Source organism: Hyla sarda, chromosome 12 (assembly GCF_029499605.1).
Source record: "Hyla sarda isolate aHylSar1 chromosome 12, aHylSar1.hap1, whole genome shotgun sequence".
In the NCBI taxonomy this organism is placed as follows: Eukaryota; Metazoa; Chordata; class Amphibia; order Anura; family Hylidae; genus Hyla; species Hyla sarda.
The window spans coordinates 28,126,277-28,146,294 of NC_079200.1; the positions used below are offsets into that span (position 1 = coordinate 28,126,277).

The 20,018-nt window shown below is 45.6% G+C and overlaps 1 long non-coding RNA gene across 1 annotated transcript; it reads right to left on the reverse strand.

Moving 5' to 3' along the window:
- Positions 1–132: 132 nt before the first annotated feature.
- LOC130296416 (uncharacterized) lies at positions 133–18,217 on the reverse strand. The gene is made up of 3 exons (XR_008849208.1): positions 18,017–18,217; positions 5,473–5,557; positions 133–151 (listed from the first exon to the last, which is right to left on the reverse strand). It is a non-coding gene; the product is annotated as an uncharacterized LOC130296416 (long non-coding RNA).
- Between the last annotated feature and the right edge of the window lie 1,801 nt (positions 18,218–20,018).

Below are 20,018 nucleotides of genomic sequence, written 5' to 3' on the forward strand. Positions count from 1 at the left end.
ATTACAATAATGGAGCCAGGTGTTGGACAAAGCAATAACCTCAGCTACACCCAGCGCTGGAGGGAAGATTCGCTTGTTACACCGTGACTGTGTAATTCGTTCTGAAAGGGTTATTACCCGATGGGTGTTTGAGGCAGATGAAACCCGAGCACTGTAGGAGAACTATCTTAAAAACATATCTGACATGTGTCGGGTTAATTTAGCATTCAGTGTCTGGAAACACATATGCAGCATAGCTCAGATAATACACTGCTCAAAAAATAAAGTGAACACTAAGATAACCCATCCTAGATCTGAATGAATGAACTAATCGCATGAAATACTTTCGTCTTTACATAGTTGAATGCGCTGACAACAAAATCACACAAAAATGATCAATGGAAATCAAATTTATCAACCCATGGAGGTCTGGATATGGAGTCACACTCAAAATCAAAGTGGAAAACCGCACTACAGGCTGATCCAACTTTATGTAATGTCCTTAAAACAAGTCACAATGAGGCTCAGTAGTGTGTGGGGCCTCCACGTGCCCTTATGACCTCCCTACAATGCCTGGGCATGATCCTGATGAGGTGGAGGATGGTCTCCTGAGGGATGTCCTCCCAGACCTGGACTAAAGCATCCGCCAACTCCTGGACAGTCTGTGGTGCAACGTGGCATTGGTGGATGGAGCGAGACATGATGTCTCAGATGTGCTAAATCGGATTCTGGTCTAGGGAACGGACGGCCAGTCCATAGCATCAATGCCTTCCTCTTGCAGGAACTGCTGACACACTCCAGCCACATGAGGTCTAGTATTGTCTTGTATCAGGAGGAACTCAGGGCCAACCGCACCAGCAATTATGGTCTTACAAGGGGTCTGAGGATCTCATCTCGGTACCTAATGGCAGTCAAGCTACCTCTGGCAAGCACATGGTGGGCTGTGCGGCACCCAAAGAAATGCCGCCCCACAACCTTACTGACCCACCACCAAACCGGTCATGCTGGAGGATGTTGCAGGCAGCAGAACATTCTCCACAGCGTCTCCAGACTCTGTCACATCTGTCACATGTGCTCAGTGTGAACTTGATTTCATCTGTGAAGAGCACAGGGCGCCAGTGGCGAATTTGCAAATCTTTGTGTTTTCAGGCAAATGCCAAACGTCCTGCACGGTGTTGGGCTGTAAGCACAACCCTCACCTGTGGACTTCAAGCCCTCATACTACCCTCATGGAGTCTGTTTCTGACCGTTTGAGTGGACACATGCACATTTGTGGCCTCGTGGAGGTCATTTTGCAGGGCTCTAACAGTGCTCTACCTGCTCATCCAAAGGCGGAGGTAGCGTTCCTGCTGCTGGGTTGTTGCCCTCCTATGGCCCCCTCCACGTCTCCTGATGTACTGGCCTGTCTCCTGGTAGCGCCTCCATGCTCTTGCTGACAGACACAGCAAACTTTCTTGCCACAGCTCACATTGATGTGCCATCCTGGACGAGCTGCACTACCTGAGCCACTTGTGTGGGTTGTAGACTCCATCTTATGATACCACTAGAGTGAAAGCATCGCCAGTATTCAAAAGTGACCAAAACATCAGCCAGGAAGCATAGGAACTGAGAAGTGGTCTGTGGTCACCACCTGCAGAACCACTCCTTTATTGGGGTGTCTTGCTAATTGCCTATAATTTCCACTTGTTGTCTGTTCCATTTGCACAACAGCATGTGAAATTGATTGTCAATCAGTGTTGCTTCCTGAGTGGACAGTGGGATTTCACAGAAGTGTCATTGACTTGGAGTTACATTGTGTTGTTTAAGTGTTCCCTTTATTTTTTTGACCAGTGTATGTTAGGTATATGAACATAGCAGGAAAAATACTAACATAAAACCTTTTACTGGTGTTTCCCTTTAAAGTGAATGTATCACCTAGAAGTGTTTACTGACTAGATTCAAATACTAAAATCTGTTCTTTTTTTTATCTGTTTTTGTTTTCTGATTGTAGTTCTTTTATGTCATTTAAAGGGGTATTCCTTGCCAAAACTTTTTTTTATCTATCAACTGGCTCCGGAAAATTAAACAGATTTGTAAATTACTTCTATAAAAAAAAATCTTAATGCTTCCAATAGTTATTAGCTTCTGAAGTTGAGTTGTTGTTTTCTGTCTAACTGCTCTCTGATGACTCATGTCCCGGGAGCTGTGCAGTTCCTATGGGGATATTCTCCCATCATGCACAGCTCCCGGGACGTGACATCATCATAGAGCAGTTAGACAGAAAACTTCAGAAGCTAATAACTATTGGAAGGATTAAGATTTTTTAATAGAAGTAATTTACAAATCTGTTTAACTTTCTGGAGCCAGTTGATATATATATAAAAGTTTTTGCCTGGAATACCCCTTTAAATTGTACTAGGGACATGTCAAAAGTTTTTATCACTTAGGGTGTCAGTGTTCCCACCACAACCAATAACGAGAACAAGTGTGGCAAGAACTGTGCTCCCCGCTCTGTATCAGCATTCAGAAAGATAATGCCATAGACTTACATTATGAGTCTGTCCTGGTCATGTGACACTGAACCAAAAGAGAAAGCGCTAAGATTGCATTTCCCTTGGCTTGTTTTACTGATTGATCCAGGTCTGAGCACTCAGACCCCGACTGATAAAAACTTTTTATATGTCTCTTTGACATTTTTTTTTTTTAGGTACACTTTTACACTGAATCAGTGGTTTCACTTCTTACTAAGCAGGATTAGTAAGAAAATAGTTTACCACAGCCTTATTGGTTTATATCATTGCTCAATTCTAATTGGTTGATATTATTGCCCATTTTTATTGTTTTTAAAGGGGTACTCCACTGCCGACGTGTTGGGAACATTTTGTTCCTAACACTGAGTGTGGGCGCCGGAGCTCATGATGTCACAGCCACGCCCCTCATGACATCACGCCACGCCCCCTCAATGCAAGTCTATGGGAGGGGGTGTGGCGATCGCCACACCCCCTCCCATAGACTTGCATTGAGGGGGCGTGGCGTGACGTCACAAGCCCCGGCAACCACACTCAGCGTTCGGAACAAAATGTTTCCAAACGCTGAGGCAGTGGAGTACCCCTCTAAAGGGGTAGTCCAGTGGTGAAAAACGTATCCCCTATCCTAAGGATAGGGGATAAGTTTGAGATCGCAGGGGGTCCGACCACTGGGGCCCCCTGCGATCTCTGTACGGGGGTCAGGCTCTCCGGCCACATAGCGGGTGTCGACCTCCGCACGAAGCGGCGGCCGACACGCCCCCTCAATACATCTCTATGGCAGAGCCGGAGATTGCCGAAGGCAGCGCTTCGGCTCTGCCATAGAGTTGTATTGAGGGGGCGTGTCGGCCGCCACTTCGTGCGGAGGTCGACACGCCCCCTTCCCGCGGGCTGTCGGGGCTCCGTACAGGAGATCGCAGGGGGCTCCAGCGGTCGGACCCCCAGCGATCTCAAACTTATCCCCTATCCTTAGGATAGGGGATAAGTTGTTCACCACTGGACTACCCCTTTAAGGCTTTGTTCCATATTTGTAGATAATAAAGTTTTCCATATATTTTTTCACTATTAATCTTTTTTTCCCCTTTTGTTAGGATTGAAGTTCTCACCACAGAGCTGCCATGCTTGAACCTGACTATTGTCAGATCCCAAACAGAACCTGGATTTGTCACCAAAGATGATACGTTTCCATTCCACCCGAAGGAGATGGTGACTGGCTGTCAATAGCAAGGCATATAATTGGCACAGTGAAAACAAATTTACTTCTGCTAGGCGTGTAAAAATAGTCCGGCAGAGACAGGAGTGTGTAATGAAGGTGCCACCTGTGTGTGGATGGTGGACAGGAAACCTGGGAACTGCTTGTGCTTTTTGGGCTGCCCAGAGCCTGCTTGTCATATTTGTATGCCCTTACAAAGCCACTGCTTCCATTCCCCAAACTTCTTAAAGGGGTACTCCAGTGGAAAGCAATTATATATATATTTTTTTTTTAATCAACTGGTGCCAGTCTTTTTAAAAAATCTTAATCCTTCCAGTACTTATCAGCTGCTTTATGCTCCACAGGAAGTTCTTTTCTTTTTGAATATCTTTTCTGTGCTCTCTGCTGACACGTCTGTCCATTCTCAGGAACTGTCCAGAGCAGGAGCAAATCCCCATAGTAAACCTATCCTGCTCTGGACAGTTCCTGACATGGACAGAGGTGTCAGCAGAGAGCACTGTGGTCAGACAGAAAATACGTTAAAAAAGAAAAGAACTTCCTGTGGAGCATACAGCAGCTGATAAGTACTGGAAGGATTAAGATTTTTATATAGAAGTAATTTACAAATCTGTTTAACTTTCTGGCACCAGTTGATAAAAAATAAATAAATAAATAAAAAAAAGTTTTCCGCCGGAGTACCCCTTTAACAGCTTGATCAGAATGGCCGAGATGGAGGACAATTTGTTCAACCGACCATCCAGCTTCTCTCAGTCCGATGATGCATCCCCTCTCGCTCTGTCACCTGTGAAAAATGTGCATCGTAGAGGCATGTCTAGCAGTCAGTGGTCTCTTATCAAGTGGTACACTACCTCAAAGTAGCCTCTTAGAGTCTTTTTTTTAATGTCTTTTGAGTGTAATAAATTGCATATCTGTCTGAGACATAACCGCATGCTATGTTTTGCAGCAATCCAACCATTCTATCTGGGTGCATTATTTAAAAATTTTTTAATGAGTGTTTCTCTATTGTTTTTCAGTAATGACCAAGCTGACCAAAAGCAACATCTGCCCACTGTATGTATGTTTTTCCATGATACTCCAGTTTCTGCTTGAGACCCCAAAACATGTCATATGTGGATGCTTTTTTTATTTTTTATTTTTTTTATTAAAGGGGTTATCCAGGAAAAAAAACTTGATCTATATATATATATCAACTGGCTCCGGAAAGTTAAGCAGATTTGTAAATTACTTCTATTAAAAAATCTTAATCCTTTCATTACTTATGAGTTGCTGAAGTTGAGTTCTTTTCTGTCTAAGTGCTCTCTGATGACACCTGTCTCGGGAACTGTCCAGAGTAGAAGCAAATCCCCATAGCAAACCTCTTCTACCCTGTGCAGTTCCCGAGACAAGCAGAGATGTCAGCAGAGAGCACTGTTGCCAGACAAGAAAGAACAACTCAACTTCAGCAGCTGATAATTATTGGAAGGATTAAGATTTTTTAATAGAAGTAATTTACAAATCTGTTTAACTTTCTGGAGCCAGTTGATATAAAAAAAAAAAAAAAAGTTTTTTCCTGGAATACCCCTTTAAATTCGCCCAGCTGTGCACGTGTCTTGAGATAGCAGAAATGAGTTTGTGAGCCCCGCAAAGTACAGGGACTGACGTGAATAATGACCGTCTCAGTACGGTGCTGTAGCAAATGTTGGCCTTATAGAAGACTTAGGAAATGCGCAAATAAACATTAAATTAGAATAATATAAACAGAATTTTAAATACATATCCACAGCCTCAAGTTATTACCTGATGGGGCCTTAAGAGCGAGGTTTGGAGAAGATGAAGTTCCTGCTGTACTTGTTCCAGGCAGCTGGCTCCCAGGTGTGAGGTTCTGAAAAATGACACAATGGAGCAGAAAAACATGTGCTTATGGTCAGAAAGGAACCAACCAGGACCAACCAGCAGTGGTCTCAAACTGTGGCCCTCCAGCTGTTGCATAACTACAACCCCAGCATGCATGGGCAGCCAAAGGGCATGCTGGGAGTGTTAGTAGTATGCCTCCAGCTGTTGCATAACTACAAGTCCCGGCATGCCCTTCGGCTGTCTGTTCATGCTGGGGGTTGTAGCTTTTGCAACAGCTGAAGGCACACTGGTTGCAAAACACTGAGAAGTGTAATTCTTGCATCCGGGTCCGTCCATATGCAAATCCCTAATTTAGGCCTCAAGTGCGCATGGCGCTCTCTCACTTTGGAGCCCTGTTGTATTTCAAGGCAACAGTTTAGGGTCACATATTTCCGTACTCAGGAGAAACTGCCTTACAAATTCCAGGGGATTTTTTCTCCTTTTACCCCTTATGAAAAAGTAAAGTTGGGGTCTACACCAGCATATTATTGCAAAAATGTTTTGTTTTTTTACACTAACATGCTGGTGTTGCCCCATACTTTTCATTTTCAATAAATGGAAAAAAGACCCCCAAAATTTGTACTGCAATTTCTCCTGAGTACGAAAATACCCCATATGTGGACGTAAAATGCTCTGCGGGCGCACAACAAGGCTCAGGAGTGAGAGCGCACCATGTCCATTGCACAGGGGTGGCTGATCGTTACAGCGGTTCTGACATAAACGCAGAAAAAAAAAACACCCACATTTAACCCCATTTTGGAAACTACCCCCCCCCCCCCCCCCCCCACAGAATGTAACAAGGGGTATAGTGAGCCTTAACACCCCACAGGTGATTGAAGAATTTTCGTTAAAGTTGGACGTGAAAATGAAAAAATTTAATTTTTTCACTAAAATGCTGGTGTTATCCCAAATTTTTTATTTTCACAAGGGGTAATAGGAAAAAAGCCGCCTAAAATTTGTAACCTCATTTCTTCTGAGTATGGAAATACCCCATATGTGGATGTAAAGTGCTCTGCGGGCAAACTACAATTCTCAGAATAGAAGGAGCGCCATTGAGCTTTTGGAGAGAGAATGTGTCTGGAATTAAAGCCAAGGGGGCTTATAAAGCCCCTACAGTGCCAGAACAGTGGACCCCCCACATGTGACCCCATTTTGGAAACTGCACCCCTCATGGAATGTAACAAGGGGTGTAGTGAGCATTTACACCCCACAGGTGTCTGACAGATTTTTTGAACAGTGGTGCATGAAAATGAAAAATGTAATTTTTCATTTGCACAGCCCACTGTTCCAAAGATTTGTCAAACGCCAGTGGGGTGTAAATGCTCACTACACCCCTTATCACATTCCGTGAGGGGTGTAGTTTCCGAAATAGGGTCACATGTGGGGGGGGGGGGGGGCGTCCACTGTTCTGGCACCATGTGAGGTTTGTAAATGCACATGGCCCCCGACTTCTAAAATTTGGGGGGGCATTTTACCCATTGTAAAGACTCAAAAACTGGGTCTAAAAGAACATGTTAGTGTAAAAAAATTGAGCTTTTGAATTTTCTCCTTCACTTTGCTGCTATTCCTGTGAAACACCTAAAGGGTTAACACGCTTACTGAATGTCATTTTGGATACTTTGAGGGGTGAAGTTTTTATAATGGGGTTATTTATGGGGTATTTCTAATACGAAGGTCCCTTAAATCCACTTCAAACTGAACTGGTCCTTCCGGTTTTGAAAATTTTGTGAAAAATTGGAAAATTGCTGCTGAACTTTGAAGCCCTCTGATGTCTTCCAAAAGTAGAAACATGTCAACTTTATGATGCAAACATAAAGTAGACATATTGTAGATGTGAATCAATATATAATTTATTTGGAATGTGTATGTTCCTTACAAGCAGAGAGCTTCAAAGTTAGAAAAATGCTAAATTTTCAATTTTTTCATGAAATTTTTGAATTTTTCACCAAGAAATTATGCAAGTATCGACGAAAATTTACCACTACCATAAAGTAGAATATGTCACGAAAAAAAACATTCTCAGAATCAAATTCATAAGTAAAAGCATCCCAGAAATATTCATGCTTAACTCCTTAATGCTTAACTCCGTATGAGTACGTCCTAAGTCCGGTCCCTGTCTATAACGCGGGGACCCGCGGCTAATAGCGTGCGGCCGCGATCGTTCGGCCACGCGCTATTAACCCTTCCGATGCGGCGCTCAAAGCTGAGCGCCGCATCGAAAGTGAAAGTAAATGCTTCCCGGCTGCTCAGTCTGGCTGATCGGGGTCATCGCGATAAAATCGCGATGCCCCAATCAGCTACCCGGAGAGAAGAATGTCCCTACCTTCTTCCGTCGGCGTCCCGGCTCTGATTGATTGCTCCATGCCTGAGTTACAGTCTGGAGCAATCAACCGCCGATTACACAGCTTGTTACCATGCAATGGCAAGGCAACAATCTGTGTATGCAATCAGCTAGAGATGAGCGAACTTACAGTAAATTCGATTTGTCACAAACTTCTCGGCTCGGCAGTTGATGACTTTTCCTGCATAAATTAGTTCAGCTTTCAGGTGCTCCGGTGGGCTGGAAAAGGTGGATACAGTCCTAGGAGACTCTTTCCTAGGACTGTATCGACCTTTTCCAGCCCACCGGAGCACCTGAAGGCTGAACTAATTTACGCAGGATAAGTCATCAACTGCCGAGCCGAGAAGTTCGTGACGAATCGAATTTACTGTAAGTTCGCTCATCTCTACAATCAGCCATTGCAAGCTCATAGGTCCCTATAGGAGCTATGAGCTCGCAAAAAAAAAGTGTAAAAAAAAGTTAACCCTTTCAGGTATTCCCTTCTGAATTAAAAGTTTAAATCACCCGGCATTTCCTAGTAACAAAATAAAGCAGTGTAAATAAAAAATAAACATATGTGGTATCACCGCGTGTGCAAATGTCCGAATTATAAAAATATACCACTTTTAAAACCGCACGTTCAATGGCGTACGCGCAAAAAAATCCAAAGTCCAAAGTAGCGCATTTTTTATCACTTTTTATACCACAAAAAAAGTGAATAAAAAGTGATCAAAAAATCTGATCAGAACAAAAATGGTACCGCTAAAAACTTCAGATCACCGCGCAAAAAATTAGCCCTCATAGCGCCCTGAACACAGAAAAATAAAAAAGTTATAGGGCTCAGAAAATGACACTTTTAAACGTATACATTTTCCTGCATGTATTTATGATTTTTTTCTGAAGTAATACAAAATCAAACCTATACAAGTAGGGTATCATTTTAAACGTATGGACCTACAGAATAAAGATATGGTCTCATTTTTACCGAAAATGTAGAAACGGAAGCCCCCAAAATTTACAAAATGGCACTTTTTCTTCAAGTTTGTCGCACAATTAATTTTTTTGTAAAATGACTAATATCACTGTAAAGTAGAATTGGTGGCGCAAAAAATAAGCCATGATACAGATTTTTAGGTGCATAATTGAAAGGGTTATGATTTTTTAAAGGCAAGGAGGAAAAAACAAAAATGCAAAAATGTGAAATTGCTCAGTCCTTAAGGGGTTAAAGTGACAGTGGTCAGATGTGCAAAAAAAAATGCTCTGGTCCTTAGGCTAGGTTCAGACTACGGAATCTCCAGGCAGAAATCAGTCGACGCTAGGACCGCACGGACACTGCAGTCTCCAATAGACTGCAATGTGATCCACGCGGATTTCCGCCTGAAGAAAGAGCAACACCTTTCTTCAGGCGGAAATTTCTAAGCGGATTTTCTAAGCGGATTTTTCCGCTTCGCAAATTCCGAAGTGTGAATTTGTGAACGGAAACCCATTCACTACACTATGAATTTTAGCAAGCGGAAATTCGGACGCAAATTTTTAAGACTGAATTTCTGTCGGAAATTCCGTAGTCTGAACCTAGCCTAAAGGTGAAAATGGGCTCGGTCCTTAAAGTGTTAAGGATCGGTCATTATTCAAATTTGCCTGGAAAAACCCTTTAAAAAATCTGGAAAGCCCTGTTCTGGTCTACTGAGAATTTTTTATTTTTTTTATTTTTTTTATTTTATTATATATATATAACTGTTTATTTTTATATTTTATAAACAATTTTTCATTTTAACATTAAGGGAAGCAAAAAAGAAAAAACAGACATTGAAAACAAATAAAAAGAAAATGTATCGGTACTACTTAGAACTTTTAATGATCTTAAAGGGGTTATCCAGGAAAAAAACTTTTTTTTATATATCAACTGGCTCCAGAAAGTTAAACAGATTTGTAAATTACTTCTATTAAAAAATCTTAATTCTTTCGGTACTTATGAGCTTCTGAAGTTAAGGTTGTTCTTTTCTGTGTAAGTGCTCTCTGATGACACCTGTCTCGGGAACCGCCCAGTTTAGTAGAGGTTTGCTATGGGAATTTGCTTCTAAACTGGGCGTTTCCCGAGACAGGTGTCATCAGAGAGCACTTAGACAGAAAAGAACAACCTTATCTTCAGAAGCTCATAAGTACTGATAGGATTAAGATTTTTTAATAGAAGTAATTTACAAATCTGTTTAACTTTCTGGAATCAGTTGCTATATAAAAAAAAGTTTTTTCCTGGAATACCCCTTTAAAAAGAACATGCAAATGAAATATCGGAAACATTTATTATAAATGCGTATACATTCTTACGAACCCACACACAACATTTTTACATATCCCAATTTGTAAACCTTTTGTGGAGTTGTGTATGAACAAGAGTTCTGCAGAACATCCAAATAGGGAAAATATACTTCCAGTTTGACTCTTAAGAGGAATCACAAAACACTTTATTTCCACCGCATGTGGGTGCATGTTCACATCCTGGAGGTATATACGTCAATTCAGTTAAGTAGTTTTGGATTCTTTAATTGCCCACATCTTTCTGTTTGAAAATTAATCCAGGGAAAGTACATGGGAAGTCACGTGTTTTAGTTTTATTCACATTCTTTTATGTTTTTAAAAGGATCAAGATGTAAAGGAAAGTTCAACATTAACTGATAAACTCAGAGGATATATCGCTCAAAAGATCATTTCCAAATTATTCTATGTACAGTGGTCCCCCAACATACGATGGTAATCCGTTCCAAATGGACCATCGCTTGTTGAAACCATCGCATGTTGAGGGATCCGTGCAATGTAAAGTATAGGACAGTGGTCTACCACCTGCGGACCTCCAGATGTTGCAAAACTACAACACCCAGCATGCCCGGACAGCCGTTGGCTGTCCGGGCATGCTGGGTGTTGTAGTTTTGCAACATCTGGAGGGTCCGCGGGTTGAAGACCACTGTTAAAGGAAGTTGTACTCACGTGTTCCCGCCGCTCCGGACCGTCACCGCTGCCCGGGATTTCGCCGTCCATCACTGTCACCGCGTCCCCGGGGTGTCCCCGACGCTCCGGCAAGGCCTCTGCTTCCCCGGCATCCTCGCTCTCCGTCGCCGCCATCACGTCGCTACGCACACCGCTCCTATTGGATGACGGGACGGCGTGCGCAGCGACGTGATGACGTCGATGAAGAGCGCTGACGATGCCGGGGATGCCGAAGAGGACGCGCCGGAGCCCCGAGGACAGGTAAGTGATCGTCAGCGGACCACACGGGGCACCGTAAACGGCTATCCGGTGGCAGCTGAAGCAGTCAGCGCTGCCGGATAGCCGTTTATGCGATGGCGCCGACATACAAAAGCATCGTATGTTGATGCTGCCTTCAACATGCGATGGCCTCTGAGAGGCCATGGTATGGTGAAATGATCGTATGTCGGGGCCATCGTAGGTCGAGGGGTCACTGTATTAGAAATTTGGATAAAAACAACTTGAATATCAAATCCAACTGGAAAAAATATACATATTACGATAACAAAGTTATAGCAAAAAGCAAAAAAAAACTTAAAGAACTCCCTCCTTTAAGTTTTTTAGTTTTTTTGCTATAACTTTGTTATAACTCCCACAAGAGAAGAAGAAAAAACCATGCCAGAAGGTACCCAATAAAGGTGATAGGAAGGGGTACTTTCTCTCAGGGCGGCAATGCTCCACAAAAAGTCTATTTTTGGGGGGAAACTCATGTAGGAAAATTGCCTATGCTTTACATTTAGGTTCAGGCTGGCCCACAAAATACATATATTAGTGCAGTGTTTCCCAACCCAGTCCTCAAGGCACACCAACAGTCCAGGATTTAACATTTTCCCTGTTCTATTCCAATGGAGTAAATGAAAAAACCCGGAATGTTGGTGTGCCTTGAGGACTGGGTTGGGAAACACTGTATTAGAGGATGCTCTAATAGGCACTGGGTCTAATGTAAAACTTAACCCAAAATACAACCCAAAATTGGTACAAAGGTGCAGAAGACCAAAATATTTAAAGATGACTTTGGAGCCTCGGTTTCCTTCGAGTTTGCCTATGATGCCCACACACTTTTGTCAAAAGTCGCCTTAATCCGCCAACTTCCATGGGACCCGGCAACTCTAATGTTGCGACAGAGGATTTCAGGGGGTAGAAGGATCTGGCATGTTGGATTTCAACTGGTTGATTCTTTTGTTGTCATGAATTTCAGCAACTACTAGAGATCACAAAATGCAGAGCTGAAATGGTTCGCTCACACGTTTAGGGTTTATAGACCCGAAACGCGTCCATGCTGTTTCTTTTTTTGCCGTGCGCCAGTTTTTTTCCTGTTTGATGACCACGTGTCTGTGGATTTTATGATGTTCCAATAAAACCACTACAGATGTATGGCAGCAATCCTTCTTCTCTTCATTGAGAACACATGAATGCCAAATGTTTTCGTGTATGGGGAGATTCGGAGGGATTGCTGTTCATTCAGCTACCAGCTATTAAAAATGTATGACCACCTTTACAAGTAACACTTTAGATGATATGGTGGCCCCATGGGGAACATTCAGTCAGCTATGCATTATCTCTGAAGCAGCTACAGGATATGATTTTAGGAAATTCTTGGTTGTAAGATGTATTTGGTCTGTATGGGTTTCAGGCACGAGATAGTCCAGAACATTCCCATTTAATACAAGCAAGTAGAGATATTAAAGAGGTACTCCGCTGCTCAGCATTTGGAACAAACTGTTCTGAACGCTGGAGCTGGCGCCGGGAGCTTGCGAGCTGTCATGCCCCCTCCAATAAACTTGCATTGAGGGGGTGGGGCGTGATGTCATGAGGGTAGTGGAGCTATAATGTCACACGCTCCTGCCGCCGGCCCCAGCATCCGGAACAGTTTGTTTCAAATGCTGAGCAGCGAAGTACCCCTTTAAAAGAAGTAAGAAACCAAACCATGGCAATGGGTCTAGAGGGACTTCTTTGTCTTATTTAGATTGGCTCTGGCTAAATCAATACACGATATAGACTCAGGTTAGTAATAACTTATGCAGATAGATTTTTGAAGAGTAAAGAACAAGCAAGTAGGATTATAGTCTACATAATTATTATTACTAATAGTATAAAATCATTATAAAAGAAAACATATATAGAGATGGTGGCAACAGAAAAACACAGGGGCGGTCCAGGCTCTTGTAGTATGAAGAAAGATTTTTATCCGAACTGGTTGGGATGTGTGGGGAACTTCACCTGCCAGGTATTCATTGTAATTATGTTGTGTGTATATATAAAGCAACAAAGGAGGAAGCTTTTGTCCTCATATCCTGTCCTTAAATCCTGACCCCCATGTCTCCTCCTCATATCCCGAACCCAAATCCCCTCATATTCCGACCTCATATCCTGCCCTCATATTTTGTCCTCATGTCTTGACCTCATATCCCGTCCCCATATCCAGTTCCCATATCCCATCCCCATATCTGTTACGATTCGGCAGGCTGGATGTGGATCCTCTGTGTCAGCGAGGGATTGGCGTGGACCGTGTCGGTGGACCAGTTCTAGGGTTGCTACTGGTTTTCACCAGAGCCCGCCGCAAAGCGGGATGGTCTTGCTGCGGTGGTAGCAACCAGGTCGTATCCACCGGCAACGGCTCAACCTCGCTGATTGCTGAGAAGGCGTGGGACAGAAGGACTAGGCAGAGGCAAGGTCAGACGTAGCAGAAGGTCGGAGCAGGCGGCAAGGTTCGTAGTCAATAAGGATAGCAGGAGATCTGGAACACAGGCTTTGGACAACACTAAACGCTTTCACTGGCACAAGGCAACAAGATCCGGCAAGGAAGTGCAGGGGAAGTGAGGTAATATGGACAGGGAGCAGGTGGAAGCTAATTAGGCTGATTGGGCCAGGCACCAATCATTGGTGCACTGGCCCTTTAAATGTTAGAGAGCTGGCGCGCGCGCCCCAAGGAGCGGAGCCGTGCGCGCCAGGACATGACAGCCGGGGGCCGCGACAGGTGAGTGACTTGGGATGCGATTCGCGAGTGGGCGCGTCCCACTATGCGAATCGCATCCCCGCCGGCAGTGTCAGTGCAGCGCTCCCGGTCAGCGGGTCTGACCGGGGCGCTGCAGAGAGAGAGACACCGCGAGCGCTCCGGGGAGGAGCAGGGACCCGGAGCGCTCGGTGTAACAGTACCCCCCCCCCTTAGGTCTCCCCCTTTTTTTGTCCGGTAATTGCTTCACGTGGGACGAGGACACTGGGAGCGATTGTAGGGTTTCCTCATCAAAGGCAGGCAGTTCAGAAGGAGTGGGAATGGGGAGGGAGGGCAGAGGGTGAAGCTTGGGACGGGGCAGAGTGTTACCAGGACGGGGGCTATGAAGAGGCAAAACATAGTCCTGATAGGCCTTGGGGAGACCAGGTGTGTGAGGAGGCACTAAGGCTTGCCTGACGGGACTGGGAGCAGACGTGAGGCATTTCTTGCGGCAAGCAGGGCCCCAATTCTTGATCTCCCCGGTGGTCCAGTCAAGGGTGGGAGAATGATGCTGGAGCCATGGCAGACCGAGGAGGACATCAGAGGTGCAGTTGGGAAGGACGAACAATTCAAACTTTTCGTGATGGGGTCCTATGCACATTAAGAGGGGTTCTGTGCGGTAACGCACAGTACAGTCCAACTTCACTCCGTTGACCGAAGAAATGTAGAGCGGCTTGACGAGACGGGTCACAGGGATGCAGAACTTGTTCACCAAAGAGTCCAGAATAAAATTTCCAGAAGCACCAGAGTCCAAGCAGGCCACGGCTGAGAAGGAGGAGTTGGCAGAAGGAGAAATCCGCACGGGCACAGTGAGACGTGGAGAAGCAGACTTCGTACCAAGAGACGCCACACCCACGTGAGCTGGGTGCGTGCGTTTCCCAGACGTGGAGGACGAATAGGGCAATCCATCAAGAAATGTTCGGTACTGGCGCAGTACAGACATAAATTGTTATCCCTACGGCGAGTCCTCTCTTCATGGGTCTGCCGAGACCGATCCACTTGCATAGCCTCCTCGGCGGGAGGCACAGGGGTAGATTGCAAAGGATACTGTGGGAGAGGTGCCCAGAGATCAAGGTCTTTTTCCTGGCGGAGCTCCTGGTGTCTCTCAGAAAAACGCATGTCAATGCGGGTGGCCAAATGGATAAGTTCTTGTAGGTTGGCAGGAATCTCTCGTGCGGCCAGCACATCCTTGATGTTACTGGATAGGCCTTTTTAAAAGGTCGCGCAGAGAGCCTAGTTATTCCAAGATAATTCGGAAGCGAGAGTACGAAATTGGATGGTGTACTCGCCTACTGAAGAATTACCCTGGACCAGGTTCAGCAGGGCAGTCTCGGCAGAAGAAGCTCGGGCTGGTTCCTCGAAGACACTACGGACTTCAGCGAAGAAGGACTGGACAGTGGCTGTGGCAGGATCATTGCGGTCCCAGAGCGGTGGGGCCCAAGACAAAGCCTTTCCACATAGAAGACTCACTACGAACGCCACCTTAGACCGTTCTGTAGGAAATTGGTCCGACAACATCTCCATATGCAGGGAACATTGAGACAAGAAGCCACGGCAGAGTCGGGAGTCCCCATCAAATTTGTCCGGCAGGGACAAGCGGAGGCTAGAAGCGGCCACTCGCTGCGGAGGAGGTGCAGGAGCTGGTGGAGGAGATGGTTGCTGCTGCAGCAGTGGCAGAAGTTGCTGTAACGTGGCGGTCAACTGCGACAGCTGCTGTCCTTGTTGGGCAATTTGCTGTGATTGCTGGGCGACCACCGTGGGTAGGTCAGCGAGACCTGGCAGCGGCACCTCAGCGGGATCCATGGCCGGATCTACTGTTACGATTCGGCAGGCTGGATGTGGATCCTCTGTGTCAGCGAGGAATTGGCGTGGACCGTGTCGGTGGACCAGTTCTAGGTTTGCTACTGGTTTTCACCAGAGCCCGCCGCAAAGCGGGATGGTCTTGCTGCGGCGGTAGCAACCAGGTCGTATCCACCGGCAACGGCTCAACCTCGCTGACTGCTGAGAAGGCGTGGGACAGAAGGACTAGGCAGAGGCAAGGTCAGACGTAGCAAAAGGTCGGGGTAGGCGGCATGGTTCGTAGTCAATAAGGATAGCAGGAGATCTGGAACACAGGCTTTGGACAACACTAAACGCTTTCACTGGCACAAGGCAACAAGATCCGGCAAGGAAGTGCCGGGGAAGTGAGGTAATATGGACAGGGAGCAGGTGGAAGCTAACTAGGCTGATGGGGCCAGGCACCAATCATTGGTGCACTGGCCCTTTAAATCTTAGAGAGCTGGCGCGCGCGCCCTAAGGAGCGGAGCTATGCGAATCGCATCCCCGCCGGCAGTGTCAGTGCAGCGCTCCCGGTCAGCGGGTCTGACCGGGGCGCTGCAGAGAGAGAGACGCCGCGAACGCTCCGGGGAGGAGCAGGGACCCGGAGCGCTCGGCGTAACAATATCTAATCCTCATTGCTAATCCTCATATCCCATCCTCAGTTAGGGATGCGTTGTGGTAAAGATATTTTAAGCTGAAAATAGAAGGGGTGTGGCTTAAAGGGTACCTCTCATCAAAAAAACTTTTGATATATTATAGATTAATGTATGCAGAATAACTTTACAATTGCATGTTATTTAAAAAATATGCTTCTTTCTATTTAATTTTCCACTTTGAAGAAATGACCACTAGGGGTCTCCCTACCAGTCCTGGCAGCAAGCATTTCAGACTCATGCTGGAGTCCTAAACACTACGAGCTGCCAGTCTGCTTTGTTCACAAAGGAGAACACTCAGAGCTGCCAGCCTGCTTTGTTCACAGCCTATTTGGCTGTGAACAAAGCAGGCTGGCAGCTCTGAGTGTTTAGGACTCCAGCATGAGTCAGAAATGCTTGCTGACAGGACTGATCGGGAAAAATACAATAGAAAGAAGCATATTTTTCATTAACATGTTATTGGAAAGTTATTCAACATTCATTAATCTAAAATATATCAAAAGTTTATTTGATGAGAGGTACATTTTAAAGGGTGGGCGTGTCTTTGCAAGATGGAGCATGGAATGCGGGGAGTTTGTAGCTTGCCAGTGACTGACCCATTCACCAGGAGATGCAGAGCGGAGCTTGTGGAGTAAGGTACCAGAAGTCCTACATACTTACAGGGGACTTGAAACAAAAATCCCATCCTTCATCTGTGGGGGTAGGTTAGGGGTTAATTTAACTCTTATATTTAAACACATTGAGTTTTATATATAGATATATATTTGATGTGGGGACTAATTCGGCACAACAACCTTGAGGAAGTCGCTTGGCAACGGAACGGATGGGGTTCCTGTGTGACCCCATCCATCGCACCATTCCACACTTCTTTACCCAGTCTGGTTTGCCATCTCTATCTCCTTCCCTAAGTATTCCATCATTACATTTGTATATTGTGGCATTATTCAGTCTCCTACTATTTTAGTCGATACTATTTATGCTATGGGCATTGGGATATACCAATAGTAATTATTTATACATACACTGGTTAGAAGCCATTATAGCGCGCCATTAGGACGGGGTCAATGTCCTGGGAGAGGGGGTTCGTGGCCCCACTCCAGGGTTGTGCTGTGCTCCTAGTGAGCAATTTGAAGTGATTTTAAATGTCCCTTTTGTATTACATATGTATTTGTGTATTTTTGGATGAATTATGTGCAATAAATTACTTCATTTGCATTTATGATATAATAGTGGCGTGCACTTTCCTCTCAGTGTTAGCCTTTCTGCAGTGTGTTTAGCTTAGTTTTCTTCCACTGTAAGTAGCACCCAGTTTTATCATTGTGGTTGAGCCCCACCTTTTGTATCAATAGAACCGCCCAGCAGAGAATGTCGGGGGTTGCACCAAGATTGTGGGGGTCCCCAGCAGCGGGACCCCTGCGATCATACATCTTATCCCCTATCCTTTGGATAGGGGATGAGATGTATAAACCCGGAATACCCCTTTAATACATTTGTATTATGTTCTGTCAGTGTGAATACCGAGGCTATGAAACCATTTGGATCACCCTGAATATTTACAGATTTGTGTTTCTTACGTTGGGACAGAATTGACCTCATAGAACAAAATATCTTAGTGTATTATGTGTCTTAGCAACTTCGACTTACCAGCTCCCTGAAAAATCATCTGGAGATGTCTCTGAGTTATAGGAGAACATTTCTTCACCTTCTGATTTCATAAGTAGTTCTGCCACAGTCTTATGACCAACATCATTACTATATACAGTATGTTCTTACTAGTATTAGTAAAGATTCCTGTGTTTTACTGCAGCCGTATGGACATTCCGTACACGAAATTCCACATGTGTATGACCAGTAGCCTGCGAAGTCATAGAACCCAGAAAGATTATCAGAATTAGTCGATTTAGGGGCGACCTAATAACTATGTATAAATATATCAGGGGACAGTACAGAGATCTCTCCCATGATCTATTTATACCCAGGACTGTATCTATAACAAGGGGGCATCCTCTACGTCTGGAGCAGTGTTTCCCAACCTTTTTTCGGCTCAGGGTACCGCAGAAAAAAAAATCGCGGGGCACCCCTACCGAAGTTGACGAGCAAAAAAAAAAGGGAAAAGGCAAGAAGCCGCAATGCACAATATCTAATATCTATTTATCAGTGGGTACATAGTTTAAAGTGCTGCTTTATACAGCAACTCACATGGGTGGCAGAGGGGTGTACATGGGTGGCAGAGGGGTGTAGAGGAGTGTACATGGGTGGCAGAGGGGTGTAGAGGAGTGTACATAAGTGGCAGAGGGGTGTAGAGGAGTGTACATGGGTGGCAGAGGGGTGTAGAGGAGTGTACATGGGTGGCAGAGGAGTGTAGAGGAGTGTACATAAGTGGCAGAGGGGTGTAGAGGAGTGTACATGGGTGGCTGAGGGGTGTAGAGGAGTGTACATGGGTGGCTGAGGGGTGTAGAGGAGTGTACATGGTTGGCAGAGGGGTGTAGAGGAGTGTACATGGGTGGCAGAGGGGTGTAGAGGAGTGTACTTGGATAACAGAGGGGTGTACATGGGAGGCAGAGGGGTGTAGAGGAGTGACAGATGGGTGCAGAGGAGTGTACATGGGTGGCAGAGGGGTGTAGAGGAGTGTACATGGGTGGCAAAGGGGTGTAGAGTAGTGTACATGGGTGGCAGAGGGATGAACATGGGTGGCAGAGGGGTGTAGAGGAGTGTACATGGGTGGCAGAGGGGTGTAGAGGAGTGTACTTGGGTAACAGAGGGGTGTAGAGGAGTGTACATGGGTGGCAGAGGGGTGTAGAGAAGTGTACATGGGTGGCAGAGGGGTGTATAGGAGTGTACATGGGTAACAGAGGGGTTTACATGGGTGACAGAGGGGTGTAGAGGAGTGACAGATGGGTGTAGAAGAGTACATGGGTGGCAGAGGGGTTCAGAGGAGTGTACATGGGTGGCAGAGGGGTTCAGAGGAGTGTACATGGGTGGCAGGGGGTGTAGAGGAGTGTACATGGGTGGCAGAGGGATGTAGAGGAGTGTACATGGGTGGCAGAGGGGTGTAGAGGAGTGTACATGGGTAACAGAGGGGTGTACATGGGTGACAGAGGGATGTAGAGGAGTGTATATTGGTGGCAGAGGGGGTGGAGGGGTGTAAAGGGGTGTACATGGGTGGCAGAGGTGTGTACATGGGTGACAGAGGGTGTAAAGGGGTGGCAGAGAGGTGTACATAGGGGACAGAGGGGTGTACATGGGTGACAGAGGGTTGTAAAGGAGTGACAGATGGGTGTAGAAGAGTGTACATGGGTGGCAGAGGGGTGTAGAGGAGTGTACATGGGTAACAGAGGGGTTTACATGGGTGACAGAGGGGTGTAGAGGAGTGACAAATGGGTGTACATCGGTGGCAGAGGAGTGTAAAGGCGTGGCAAAGGGGTGTACATGGGTGATAGAGGAGTGTAAAGGGGTGAACATGGGTGGCAGAGGGGTGTACATGGGTGACAGAGAGGTGTAGAAGACTGTACATGGGTGACAGGGGGCATCGGGGGTGACAGGGGTGGACAGGAGGGACAAGGTGGTAACAGGGGTGACAAAGGGACAGAGGGGTGAACATGGGTGACAAGGATGTGCTCAGAGGGGTGGACAATGGGGGGTGAAT